This window comes from Anas acuta, chromosome 3, assembly GCF_963932015.1.
Source record: "Anas acuta chromosome 3, bAnaAcu1.1, whole genome shotgun sequence".
Lineage (NCBI taxonomy): Eukaryota > Metazoa > Chordata > Aves > Anseriformes > Anatidae > Anas > Anas acuta.
Window position 1 is genome coordinate 53,515,610 of NC_088981.1, and position 13,022 is coordinate 53,528,631.

Here is a 13,022-nt window from a genome sequence, read left to right on the forward strand (position 1 = left end):
ATGTATAATAGTTTCTTTAAGAGTAAGTTTGTACAAAAAGGTCAGATTTTTTTTTTTTTTTTTTTTCAGATATAATTTGACAGCCCTAGTTTCTTCACTGTTTGACTTACTATTTTATTTTATCTGAATGATTTGGAGTATGGTTAGTTTGCATGCATCTTCATATACCACTAAAAACTTCCGTATGGAATTCACATTAGATAAGGTTCCAGGAAATGAGAAAAAGCCTTAGATGTGAATGACTGTAAACATGCTTAAAGCATCATTCTGTAATGATTAAATAATGTTTGGAGTTAATTCTCCTGTGGTGTTCCCCCTCCCTCCACCTTTCACAGAACACAGCAAGCAGAGGAACTTGGCTCCTAAAATCCAGATGTTTATCACTGCAGGGCTTGCTGCCTGGTAGCTGGTCACGGGCTATACTTGCTTACAGAGCAAGGCAATAGGTGCTACATGTGGGACGCCACAAAACAGAATCTCTGACAGCTAGAAACCTCTGGAGCAGTTTTTTAGTGGGTGAGAATTTTGTGCCCTGACTGATCAGGAATAGGCAAGGATGCCTTCACCTCTAGGTCATGGGTCTAAAGGCAGGCTGGTGGTTTCCTGGAGCTCTCACTGGTGCAAAAACTTTTTGTTGTTCATCTTTCAGCAAATGAGTACTGACACTCTCTGACTGTCCACTGTGACTGTTTTTTTTGTTTTTGTTTTTTTTTTTTTTAATATTTTTAATTATACTAGCAGCTACAACTGAGTGAAATGGTTGGCTGTTCCAGTGAGCTTAGTATATACCCAGCTACAAGTATGCAATTATTGTCAGTGTTTTAGGTGGTAGAAGACGTGTGCCTGGGATTATGTCTGTGTTCACTAACCGTGCTGGCTTAAAGCCCATGTGACTGCAGAATATTAGCTTGTTATCCAGTTAACTGAGTCCCTTTATGTTTTATACTTGCAAAAAGAAACGTGTTTCACCTCAAGTGTTTTGTTGGTGCTGTTTATTGTTTTGTTTTGTACTTCTGCAGGCAAGTAAGTGTTGTAATTAGTGTAGAGACCTTCTTGGTTTCTTTTTTCGCAGAAATTTATTAAACATACTGTTCTTCCAAAGCTGTACATCTGTTCCATTAAGCTTTTCTGATACATCCTTTCTTTTCTCAATTGTGGATGTATTTTTGATATTTTGTTAAAGCTGCATGCCATTTTATGATTCTTTGAAACCACCAAGATAGTGATTATGTTTGTATTAAAATCAATTTTGCAACTATTTGGAAAGGGGTCTAGTACAGTACCCCTGGTGGTGGTTGTTGATGTTATTAGTATATTATTTTTAACAGGTTTCTCTTGTATTATTTATTTGCTTTTCCTAGAGGGGTCAAATAGCTGAATTAACTATGTAATTAATGCTGAAGTTCACTCTTACTGCTTCATAAATGTCATTAAAGACAGGTTATGAAGTATATGTTGAATGATTATGTCAATAAGGTTGGGATTTTTTTGTTTTGTTTCAAGGGGTTTGGTGGATTTCTTATCTCTTCCTCAATTGGAGTTCTGCAAGTTACATCTCAGAAACTATTTTATTACTGGACAAGTAACAGAGTAATCTCTTCAATAATAACTTGCCATTCAGAGTACAATTGATTGTGTATTTTAATAATTAGAAGTGATTAAATGTTGAAATTCACCTGAAATGAATGAAGTTAAATGACCTGGTAAATTCACATTAATAATTTTCTTCATTTTCAGCACCCTCAGTTCTAGGATTTTTGTGTGTCAGGGTACTGCGAAGCTGTTCCTTTGGATAAGACAAGAAAAGCTTTACAAGAGAAGTGGAAGAACAATGACAAGGTGTTGGATTTTGGTTAACAGATGGAGAGAAACCTCAAAAAAATCAGAAGAAGTTGCCATAGCTAGTCATTCCTCTCTGTTGCGTTTCTTAATAGCCATGACATTGCAGCATTGTTGCACTCTCTTTGCTGAACTCCAACCTGAACCTTACAGGGCAATAAGAAAAGATGTGTGAAATACTTAATGTGCTAATTGTGCTTTTCATCTCTGTTTGAGACATTTAACGTGTTCTAAATACCTGTTTCTCCTTTCCAGCCCATGTTCTCCTTCTGGCTGTTAAGTATTTGATGCAGTCTATGCAATAGAGTATTACATTTGCAGTAGCAATAAAGCAGCCTGTGCTGTTTTTTCAGCAGGACACATTACATTTTCTGGTTGAATGAAGATAAACCAGGAAGGTATTGGCAATTTGAAGCAGTCACCTGATCTTTGATGTAAAGAAATTTCGGGGACTAAAATAATCAAATCAAAATTTGCTATGTCATTTCATCAAAGTTAAAGAAAGTTGTTAAGTATCTTTTTTTCCTTCTGTCTATTTTTGTGCATACACTCACATTTTGTAGGTATATGTACAGTATGTGGAAGCTTCCCCTCTGTGCCTCTCTTCTCATAGAAGTCACTGACTGCTAGAGTACAGCTTCTGTGGTGTGTTTAATGGATTTCAGGATTTTCTTAAAGCATTTAATTCTATTCATCCTTTTGTTTTCTCTCCATGTTTCCAGCTTGATTTTGAGAAATCTGTCCCATGATAATTGCATCAGCTTTGAGTCTTCTCTGAAAGATCCCTGTGTTTTTGTATTTTTTTTTTTCTCATGAGTTTCCTCTTCTACCCTTCTATTGTCAGGTGTGCTTATGGCCTTTTATTTGCTGATGGACTCTTCAGGAAGTCATTGACATCTCTTCTTAACCATTAAATCAATAGCTGAAGAAATGTGAGCAAACTTTCTGGTTACCTCTGTGCTATCCTTCGTTTTCCAGACCCTCTCTAAAGAGGAAACCATCATCTTGACAGGTGTCAGTCGTAGTCTGCTACATCCCACCTATGAAAACAGTGGTCAATTGGCGATTGACATTTCATTCCTACGAAAAATGTCCATTGGTGTACCAGCTGGTTCATTAGGTGATTTGTCAGATCATTGTGATGACTTGAGGGGTGTTGATAACATGTGTGAAAACAAAGAAATGGGGGGGACCAGGGCTTAGATCTAATTTCAAAACAAATTGGATTTCATTGCCAGGCCTAAGAGATTTTTTGCAGGTGCCTTATCATGCTTTGTGCAAAAGGGGTCATATAAAGTAGTTTTTCTTTGCCATCACAGCCCGGTATAGAGCCCATAAAAATCAACAGAAGTTTTTCCATTAGTCTCTCTCCATCAGTGAGTGATGTCTGCAATCTTTTTGTAATGCACAAACAACTTCATAAATGCTCCTTAACAAAAATGTTGCTACTTCAGAGATTATTAGACAATAAGAGCAGAGACGATAAGAGATAAAGTAGCATCAATGGCCCTGTGCTGATACCTTGCAGCCCTGGTGCTCAGGCCAGAGGATGCACAGAGTGAAGGGCCAATGGTTTTGTTGGGCTGCCAGCTTTCCCTTGATGTCCTCACATCCTGGATGCACTGCCGGCCACAAGGCTGTCAGTCAGGGGCAGGAATGCAAGGGAATACCAGGGAATGGTGAACTAGAAGGGGAATTTAGAGGTTGAAAAAGTCCAGGACCTTTCAGATTTACATTCAGTTCGGCGCTAGAGAGATGTTCATACCAAGCTCAAATGTGCTCTGTGCTTAAAAGGGATTAAATGGTTAAGTTCAACATTCCTCGTGTGCTGAGCGTGGTTTGGATGGTTTATAGCTATCAGCAAGCAAAACGGACTTCCTAGGTTTGCTTCCAAAATTGATTTATACATTCATTTATATTCTTGCATATTAAGAACAGGCAAAGAATTAACAGTGCTGCGTGAGCAGCTCTAGCACATTTTTCACCTTATATGGAGAAATGCCTGCCATTTATCAAGCAAGGTGAGATTTGCTGTTATTGTCACATTCCTTAACATTGGAAGACATCGCATTTCTCTGACTAATGAGTCAACTCATAAGCTTATATTTTTGTAGTTTGAACGCTGGGCTTAATCCAGGAACTGCTGGGAGGGGCAGTGCTCCTCCTGAAAACCAGTGGTGTGCAAATGTTCACTGCTGTGTTGCTGAGTTTGTTCCTCGGCTCAGCTGGAGAAACTGAGGTGCCTGCAAGTGAAAGTGCCTTTCTGTCCCGAGTCATGGCAAGTTCCTCCTGGCCGGCTCTTCTGCTTCTGGAGAATGCAAGAGGAAGGAAGATTGAGGGGAAAGAAGGGAAAAACTTGCAAATAGAGCATGCATGGTATTTAAGGGAGCAAACCTCAGTGCTTTGTAGTGTCTCTGTTCCCCTTAGAGTGGTTTGTGTTGGAAGCAGCCTCTTCGTTGACTCGCTTAGACAGCCAATGACAACTGCTGGCTGTGAAGTTGTTAACGTGCTGTGGGAACAGATAGGTGACAAACTCATCATTCGGGTGTGAGGTTAAACAAGGGGAAAATACGGAACAGCTTGATTAGTCATTAATATCTCAGAGCAGAGAAAAAAAAACTCACAAGATTAAGAAGGTTATGGTTATAAAATTTCCTTATATAATAGCTTAAAAGTACAGCATAGAATTACTGATGAAGACTGTATTCACTGCAATAGTTTAATATGGAATGTGAGAAATCCAGTATCAAATCTGACTTAAGTCTTCTAAATTAAAAAGAGAAATGCTGTTTGAAATATTTCTAGGATTGCAGCATTCAGTAGGCCTGTAAGCATCGCCCACTACTGCTTATTGTTTTTGCTTCACATTTTGCTGTAAATTATAAATTTTTATAGTGTGTGCTCTACCACTCTTGTAACTTGAGCTTGCCTTGTAACTGTGTAGACTTTTCTATGGAACTACTTGGGAAATGAAATACTAAATGGTAGTAATTAGGTGTAATGATTAGAAAAACCTGGCCTGCAATTCTTGCTGCTGATTTCACTTCAAGGAGGATACAGAAGAGTTAACTGGAAAACGGTACTTAGGTTTTTCTTGCTCCATAACGGCAATGTTGGCTGATATTTTTTGTTTTTGAATAATAAGATGTAAGGAAAAACTCATAAGCGTATGGAGCATCTGAAGCCAACAGAAATAAAACGATAGTTTATATGGCTAAATACTTTGAAAAACCAACATTTGAAACATTTAGCCAAGTGGTTGCATTGTAGTATCCATACAATTTTGAAGGGGTAGGGCAAAAGATAGAGATTTTTATTTTCTGTTTGCTTGTTTGTGGTTTTCCCATTTTTCCTCTTTTATGGCTCACCAGAAGAGAACCAGATTTCTTATCATGTATGGATATAAAAGATCTTAAAGTACATACATTTATTTTTAGGTCTCCACCCTTGGGCTTTGGATTTTGTGAGTGGCTATTTCAGTAAATATACATCTATATGGGGAAACTGGCAAATTGAACACTGTGCAAATCCACGTTTTAAAAAAAGCAATTGCCATTATAGAAGGCAAATGATATCATAAGAAAGCCAAGTAAAAAAGATTGCATTTTTGTTTGCTACTGAGGGAATGATCAATGCTTCCTGCTGGTTTTTGCACCCTGCAATTGGAGATTCTGGCATGCAAATGGTCTAAATAATGCTAGGTTTTGTGACTGGTTGGCGCTGTATAATACTGGGAGTGGGGTGACTTAAATATACAGAGTGTGGGCCAATCCCAAAGTTCTTTTGCAGGCAGAACACCCACTGAAATCACATTTAAGTGTCGTCAGTGGAAGCTTTGCCAAAGAAATCACTATGGACTTGACCCTAAAGTTATTACTACTAAATTTCATATGTAAGCCTTTCATTATTATGTTTTTTAAGAATGGAGTACTCAAATGAATCCTGGAATTCATTATAACTTTGAGTTGTTACCAGAGTTGTTATCAGCTGCTTAATCTACATTTCCACTGGAAAAATAGTCCTTCCCTCCCTCCCTCCCTCTGTTTTTTGTTTCTTTGTTTGTTTATTTTTTGTTTATTTTTTGTTTTTCCTTCTTGTTGTTGCTCAAAAAGTAGTAGTAAAGATACTGTGTGGCTCAGATTTGTCTGACTTCAAGTAAGGAATTCCTTAAAGTGCCTAAATTAGGAGCTTGGGCTTCCAGGCTCTTTATGTGAATGGAGGAGAGATTCATCTTCGAAGGAGACTCTGCTCAGTTACAATCTTGGTCATCTTTTTGCTGAGGGTCCCATCCCACTACAACCCCATTAGCATCAGAGATGGTGTAGGGTGCATCCTGGTTTGGGAACACAGAGGGGATGGGTTGGTAGGTGCAGGATCTGCTGTGATTTGTGACAGATGCTGTATGAAACGTGGTTCAAAATTCCTTTTTAGGAGTTGACATTTTTTTTTTTTTTTCCCCACGGATGATAAAGATTGGCAACAGAGCTGTCATTTAACAGGGAAAAATTTGTGTTATAGTAGGATAAAGGATAAAGTTTCTTTTTTTATGTTGCTAAATTCGCAGTACTCCTGCTTTCACCTGTGTAAAGTATCAAAACAACAACAACAACAAGGGGAGACATTAGTGTTTTAAAGCTGTTTTCATATGCCTTAACATTTCCAACTGCACTATGCAATGCTATATATAAAACATTGTAGGTGGAGGTGGTAGAAGCACTTTTAAGCATGCTTCTGTACTCTAATATCATATTTTCACCTGTGTTTAGTTCTTGCCAGCCTTCAGTCATTCATATGAAAAATTTCCACACTGTTTTTTCTGCTTCAGGCTGAAACCTCTTGGAAAGATTTTCAACAGAATTACTCCAACTGCTTTTGAAAGAATGCATTGCAGAAATTAGAGAGGTTTGTCAACCTTATTTAGCCAGCCATTCCTTCAAAGAGTTGTTATACCTTCAGGGAGTAGAGAAGAGGAGTCAAGATGCCTTTCGCAGCCCCATTGAAATTAACCCAGATTCACCAGCTTGGGTAGGTTGGTAAAAATCATTATTTGCACATGCTCGTGTGAGCAGGTTAGAGGCTTGGTGATAAAATCTTTTAATACACCCACTATATAGAACATGCTTCAACCCCACCAGCCTCTATGCATGCCTGGGGTAAGGAATATGATCGGTTGTACCAAGTGCCAGGCTGGGCAGCCCTGCGGTGCCAGCTGCCTCTGTTTTTGTCAGAGAAGAAGGTATCTGGGTGTTTTATGGTCTTCCAAATTCACTAGAGCTTTATGCCAAAGCATACTTGAGACAATAATTGAAAAGCAGTTGAAATTGCTACTTCATTCATTCACTACTGTAATCATTCATGCAATAATTTCTGACGTAGCTGAGAGTAGAATTTATAGTGTGGTCCATATACCACTCTCAGAACTGCCTAGGATGTGCTGCACAAAGTTTGGGAACAAACTTTGAAAATCACCTTTCTGTCTTAGCTGTTTTTCTCCCAATTTTCTGTGGGGCTCTAGGACTGTTAAGTTTTAGGATTTTACCAATAATTTTTTTGTTATTTTAAAGTCACTCCTCTGGGAGTCAAAAGGAGTTCAGCTCTCTGTAGAAGGGGTGGAGCTATCTATTAAAATATATATATTTAATATCTATTAAATAATTAAATTAGAGTATGAAAATGCTACTGAGATGTTTTAAGAAAGTTGAAAAAACAAAAACAAACAAACAAAATCTCTAACACATGCTAACTTTAAGCTATTGAACAAATAGGGATAACAGAGTTTGATGGCTTGAGGTTGATGCCAAGACTGAGGGTAGATCTGAGGCGTTCAGGAGAGTGGAAATGAAGTGGTTGCTGATGCATCAACATCACTCCAGTCAGGGTCTAAAGGCTTCATGTAGTCTGGGCTCCTTGCTCCCCCATTTATGTTGTTCTTTCAGACTTATGATGGCATTGGTGACTCTTGCTTCTTCCTGTCTTAAGCCATTTATGGAGGATTAGCTCACTCAGAAGGCACAAAATGCTGCTCCTAGCATGAGGTGCTAACTGGTATAAACAGCTGTAGAGGGAATGTTTTGTTGCAGTAACTGAAACAAATCTTTGCTTTCAAAGCTGTGATAACAGAGAGGCACCAGGAGCTTTTCTGGAGGACCTGTATTTGGGAGGTGAGGTGGACAGGGAGAAGGAAACACTGGCCATCTTCTAGTCTTGACTGAGTTAGTGGGCTAAGAAATAGCTCAGGATGGCAACAAATGGATAATTGCCTGCTGAGTAAAAATGCCTAGGTTGATTTTACAGTCTTGCTACTAATCTACTGCACTAGCAGTGATGAAGAATGGCATTTTGTGGCCTTTTTGATTCACATTGCACACCCAAAGGTGAATGTTACCATGGATGTCCTAGCAACCTACAGCAGTCATGATACACTGCTGTTAGGCTATGGGGATATCCAGTAATGTCTGTTCCTTAGCACTGAGAATGTGCTTAGTGTCTTAAAAGCATGCTCCCATCAACAAAAATGCTACTTAATTAAAACTTGTGTGAGTGCAAATGTTATCATTGGTGTTAACTTTATGCTTTTAATTTGGAAAAAACATAGGGGCTATAGAGCAAGCTAAAACAATTACGCAGTTTAAGGCGTCTGTGTTATAAAATTTTAGTTAAGATTTAATCAGTGGGTGAATTACACCTGGACCTACCTGACAGCTGGAGTTAATGGTGGGTGATTTCCAGGGAGCTAGGGTGCTGAGGTAATATGCTAGAAATGGCAAAATAAAGTACTTTTAAAAAGTTCTGTATTCTCAAGCATTTCTTATAACATGGTATCTGTAAAGTGTGGATGTCAGTTAAATTTGGTGTCTGCCATCAAATGTAAGCAATAATCCATGGATAACGTTGCCTAGCTTTTGGGGAATCTGCAGCTCACCTTCCTATGTACGACTTTTTTTGACTTTCTTTGTTAGCTTCATGGAGAATTTCACAGAAACCGTCTCTATTTTTTTTTCTGATTTTTTTTCTTTTTTTTTTTTTTTAAGTCTTGCTTAGGAACTTAGGAAATAAACTGCTTTTTATTATTACTATTTTTGGAACTTTTTTTTTCCTTTGTGTTTTCTATTGAATACTCATTATAATGTAAGATTTGTGAAATGGATGGATTCTGCCTGAGTGACTGTTTCTATCAAGCGTATCTTTTTTTTCTTTCTTAGCTTCCCATATCTGCAGGTCTGTTCCTGAACAGTAGCACTGTTTGTGGTCACTCCTGGGGTGTTCAGTCCAAGCTCCAACAGAGAATAATACCACTGTTGCTTTAAGCCCACAGTGTTGCTTTATATAGATATGGCCTGGTTTATAGTGTTGCTTTAAATACACAATAAGGGAGTTCATCTCCATTTCAGAAGACGTTTATGACTGATCTCTGCCTGGCTAGGAATGTTTGTTTTCTTAAGTTGCTTCACTGCAAAAATGTTTTGAAATCGAGACTACCAAGCTGGAGCTGGGGCCTTGTTCACGCTCTCTGCAGATTGAACACCATCAGCACTGGAAAGCTGTGGTTTTGCATTTAATTTCAAATAGATTGGGTTCAGTTCTGATGTGTCCCTTTCCAATCAGTCACCCTCTGTTTAAGTCTGTGTCCCCAAACTGATGTATGGGTGTCTATGACCGTCAGAAGTCTCAATAAAACGTAGTTGCTGGCCTCAGTCCTTTGCAGTAACATAAGCATATTTTCTTCTCTCCATAGGTTCTTAATTAAATATCCTTGAAATAACTGATTTCAGAAAAAAAAAAACCCTCTCCACTAGCAGGCATAGTGGCAACAGAGAAGTGGCCCACAAAGGTTTTATTCTGGATGCTCTTAAAATGGCATGTTGATGTGGGATGAGTTTTCTCGCTTGACTTCTGTTGACACCACGTATTGATTATGTATTACATTGGCAGATGTAATGATGTAAAGATGGCCAATGGAAAAATCCTTTCTGTCCATGTACCAGACTTTCTGCAGGACTGTGGTGTGTCCTGCGTGGTGGCTTGAGCTTTCAAAGTCAATGAATAATGCAAAGTATCAGGAGAAGCCTGATACAAAGCATGTAATTTAGGTTGTGGAAGACTGTTCCTGCTCCTCCTTCCTTGTCCTGCCTGGCCTGGCTGTCTGGTCTCCCCCACGCCTGCCTTTCTAATGTCACTTTCTGGTGACTAGAAGAGGGATTGGGCTGCTCCTGTATGCAGAGCTGAGTCACCACCTTGCAGGAGACCTTCCAGGATGAAGGGAAATGGAGCAGGAGGGTTATTTGGTTGAATTTACTTGGGGACCAGCCACTCTGCCTCCAGACCTATGAGAAGGAGATGGCCTCTCTCCCTTGGTCACAGACAGCTAGGAAGCAGAAGGTCATGCCATGGGATGCTTTCTGTTAATGTGTAGAGGCCAGGAGGGGATCTTCATGGAAAGACAAAACTTACCCAGTCCTGCTAGCTGTTCAGAGCATCAGCAGACAGAATTGTGTCCTTAAGGACAGGTGACACATGAGCTTTGCCAAGTTAAGCACAATGTCTTCTGTGGTATACAGGTATGGTCAAGGAATGGTTACGCATTTTTCAGGGGTAAAACCTCATAATCGGCCCATAGGGCAGCCTTCAGATGGAGAGCTTTTGATGAGGGCAGAGAGCTTAAAAAAAGAGCGATGAAAGCTTCAAATAAGATTTTCTGTTTGATTGTCTCCCTAGGTGGGACACTGAAACTCACTTGCTGTATGGGAGTATGCCTGGTTTCAGTTGTGGTATGTATGTAATGCTGTGTACATTCCAGTCAGGCATTAGTGTCATCCTTTACAGCTCGGCAGAGCCAACTAATTCGTGGCTATGTTTTTTTGGCAGGGCTTTGCAAATATGTATTGAACTCAGGTTTGTTTATTTTGCAGAAACACAATAATTCACAAAGTTAAATAGATGCCAATGAAATTCAAGGCAAGAAGGTGTGAACCTTCCTAAAGGATAAAGTAAAATAAAAAAAATACCTCAGAAGTATAATACCAAAATGTTTTTGTTATTATGTTATGCGTCTTTTTGCCTTTTTCTTTTTTTTTACTTCTCCTCCTTTTCTTGAAGTTGAATGAAGAGGAAAGCAGTTTAATCCAGAACTAATTAATGTACCTTTATCTGGGGTGGAATGATTTCTGTTCAGTCACACCTTATACAGAGTGACTCAGGTGGATTAATCAATGATCATCTTGCTAATTAAACTGATGATGAGAGAGGTAGAAGTGTTCAGTGGTGATCATCGCTTTTGTGTAGAATCAGTGAATTATATGTAAATAATGTTAACAAGGTGTTCATGTTTTTCTTTTTATAGGATCAGTCAGAGGTTAAGAATGATTGAATGACTGCTATGTGTGTCTAGTACATTTGCACATTAAGAATGGTGTGATGGGGCTGAAAGAGTTGTGTTTTTTTTTTTTTTTTTTCCCTTTGTTTTCTTATTCTGTAAGCAGGAACAGGTCCCATGATATTATGTCTGACCTCACTGTCATACCAGTTAGCCGTTCACTGACATTTATTTTTGTTTACCCTGCCTTATTCAGAAGTACAAGGTTAATGGCAAACTCTGGTTCTAATGCCATGATGTTTAGTGTCTAATCTATTTTTTTAAAGACATTATCAGCTATGCCTACATGTCTGCCCTTAACTAAATGGCAGACCCTTTTGTGTTGTATTTACCATGTTTAGTGCATAGGATTTTAGCATGGTTAGTAGACTGGAGGATAGTATTGCGTTCTGAGATGTGTGAAGTTTGTGTTAGCTTAGTGTGGCAGTTCTTTGTCTTACTTTCTCTCTCTTTTTGTACCATTTTCCATTTTTTTCCTGATGCATGAAAGATTTTTTCAGATTGATTCCTTCAGAATTGCTTCACCCTGAGTAGAAGTTTAATGAGAATAGTTGGTACTAAAGAGCTTGTTTTAGGAAAGAAGTAAGAGGAGCATTGTAAGATCATTGATGTAATGCCTGTTTCATCCTAGCCAGCTTTTAAAAGATACGTGAATGAGTAAAGCTCTGTATGTATGCAGCAACATGCTACCATTTTTGGGGATCATCCGTGTGTGAAGCTTTATTATTCAAGACTGCAGAAATGGGAAGATGGCAGAGAATTGCTGCAAAGTTTGTGTTTACCGTGGCAAACTTCTTTCAACATTTGATGGGCATTTTTGTGTGGGCACGTTATGACCTCCCTGAGAGTTAGGTCATTGGGAGTGTTGAGAACACATCAGACAAACTCCCTTATAGGCCTTGATATATCTCCATGTAAAACTTGACGGGTAGGGAAGTATTTTGTTACTTCCCCATAATTGGTTCTTTCATTATCAAAAGTAGTCCACTATCTGCCTGCTATAAGCACGTGCCCTCATTCCTGCCAGTTGTCGCCCAGAATTAAATGTTTTAGCTTTATAAATTTACAAATCTTGGATGACTGAGTTTTGGTGTCATGAGGCCACTACAGCTGTAAGCAGCTAACAGACAACTACATTTCCCCTATAGCTATGGGCCAGCAAAGATCCAGGTGAGTCAGGTTTGCATGTGAGGATAGAGTTTAACTCTACATTGCTGAAATCACATGCATATATTGACGTGGGTCTTGCATTTAGCATCTCCCAGCTCTTGTAATATGCTCACTCCATTCCTATCAAAGCATCAGTAAAGAAGCCCATCTGTATACGACTGTGGTTCTGGTAGGAAAAGGAAAATGCTCAAGCAGCACTCTGCAGTGAGTTGGAACATAGAAAGAGAAAGGGTACTTCTAAATTCATTTTGCAAAAATTCATGTGAGTGAGAGCAAACTGCCATTTAAATATTTCAAGTCCTAGTTGGTGGTGTTTAGGAGCTGGGTATCATGGTGAAGAAAGAGCTGCCTTGTTTGAGGAGCAGAGCTATGCCATGCCATTGGGTGAGAAAACTACCAATGAGAAAAATACATCAGTCACGTTAGCATCGCTGTGAATTTTGCTACAGAAGGGATCCCTGCTGCTTAGGTCAGCACAGTGTTAACTGAACTCTATTGCTGTGGCACTCACAGCCATTCTCTGCAGCACTTGACACTCTCACAGCAAAGATGAGGCGAGTTTTGGTCACGTGCTCTGAATGGTTGGTGTAGATAGATAACTCTTCCCCACCAGCAAAGCAAGTCTCTATTTCATAGTTAG

General features: G+C 39.0%; 1 protein-coding gene across 3 annotated transcripts in view; it reads left to right on the plus strand.

Moving 5' to 3' along the window:
- TIAM2 (TIAM Rac1 associated GEF 2) overlaps positions 1-13,022 on the plus strand; it is a 170,383-nt gene that overhangs the window by 17,947 nt on the left and 139,414 nt on the right. The window contains exon 2 of one of the 3 annotated variants that reach the window (XM_068677153.1): positions 10,555-10,607. The exons of the other annotated variants lie outside the window; for them this stretch is intronic. The gene's annotated coding sequence lies outside the window, so the exon portion shown is untranslated. The remainder of the gene's footprint in view (positions 1-10,554; positions 10,608-13,022) is intronic. 3 annotated transcript variants of the gene reach the window in all.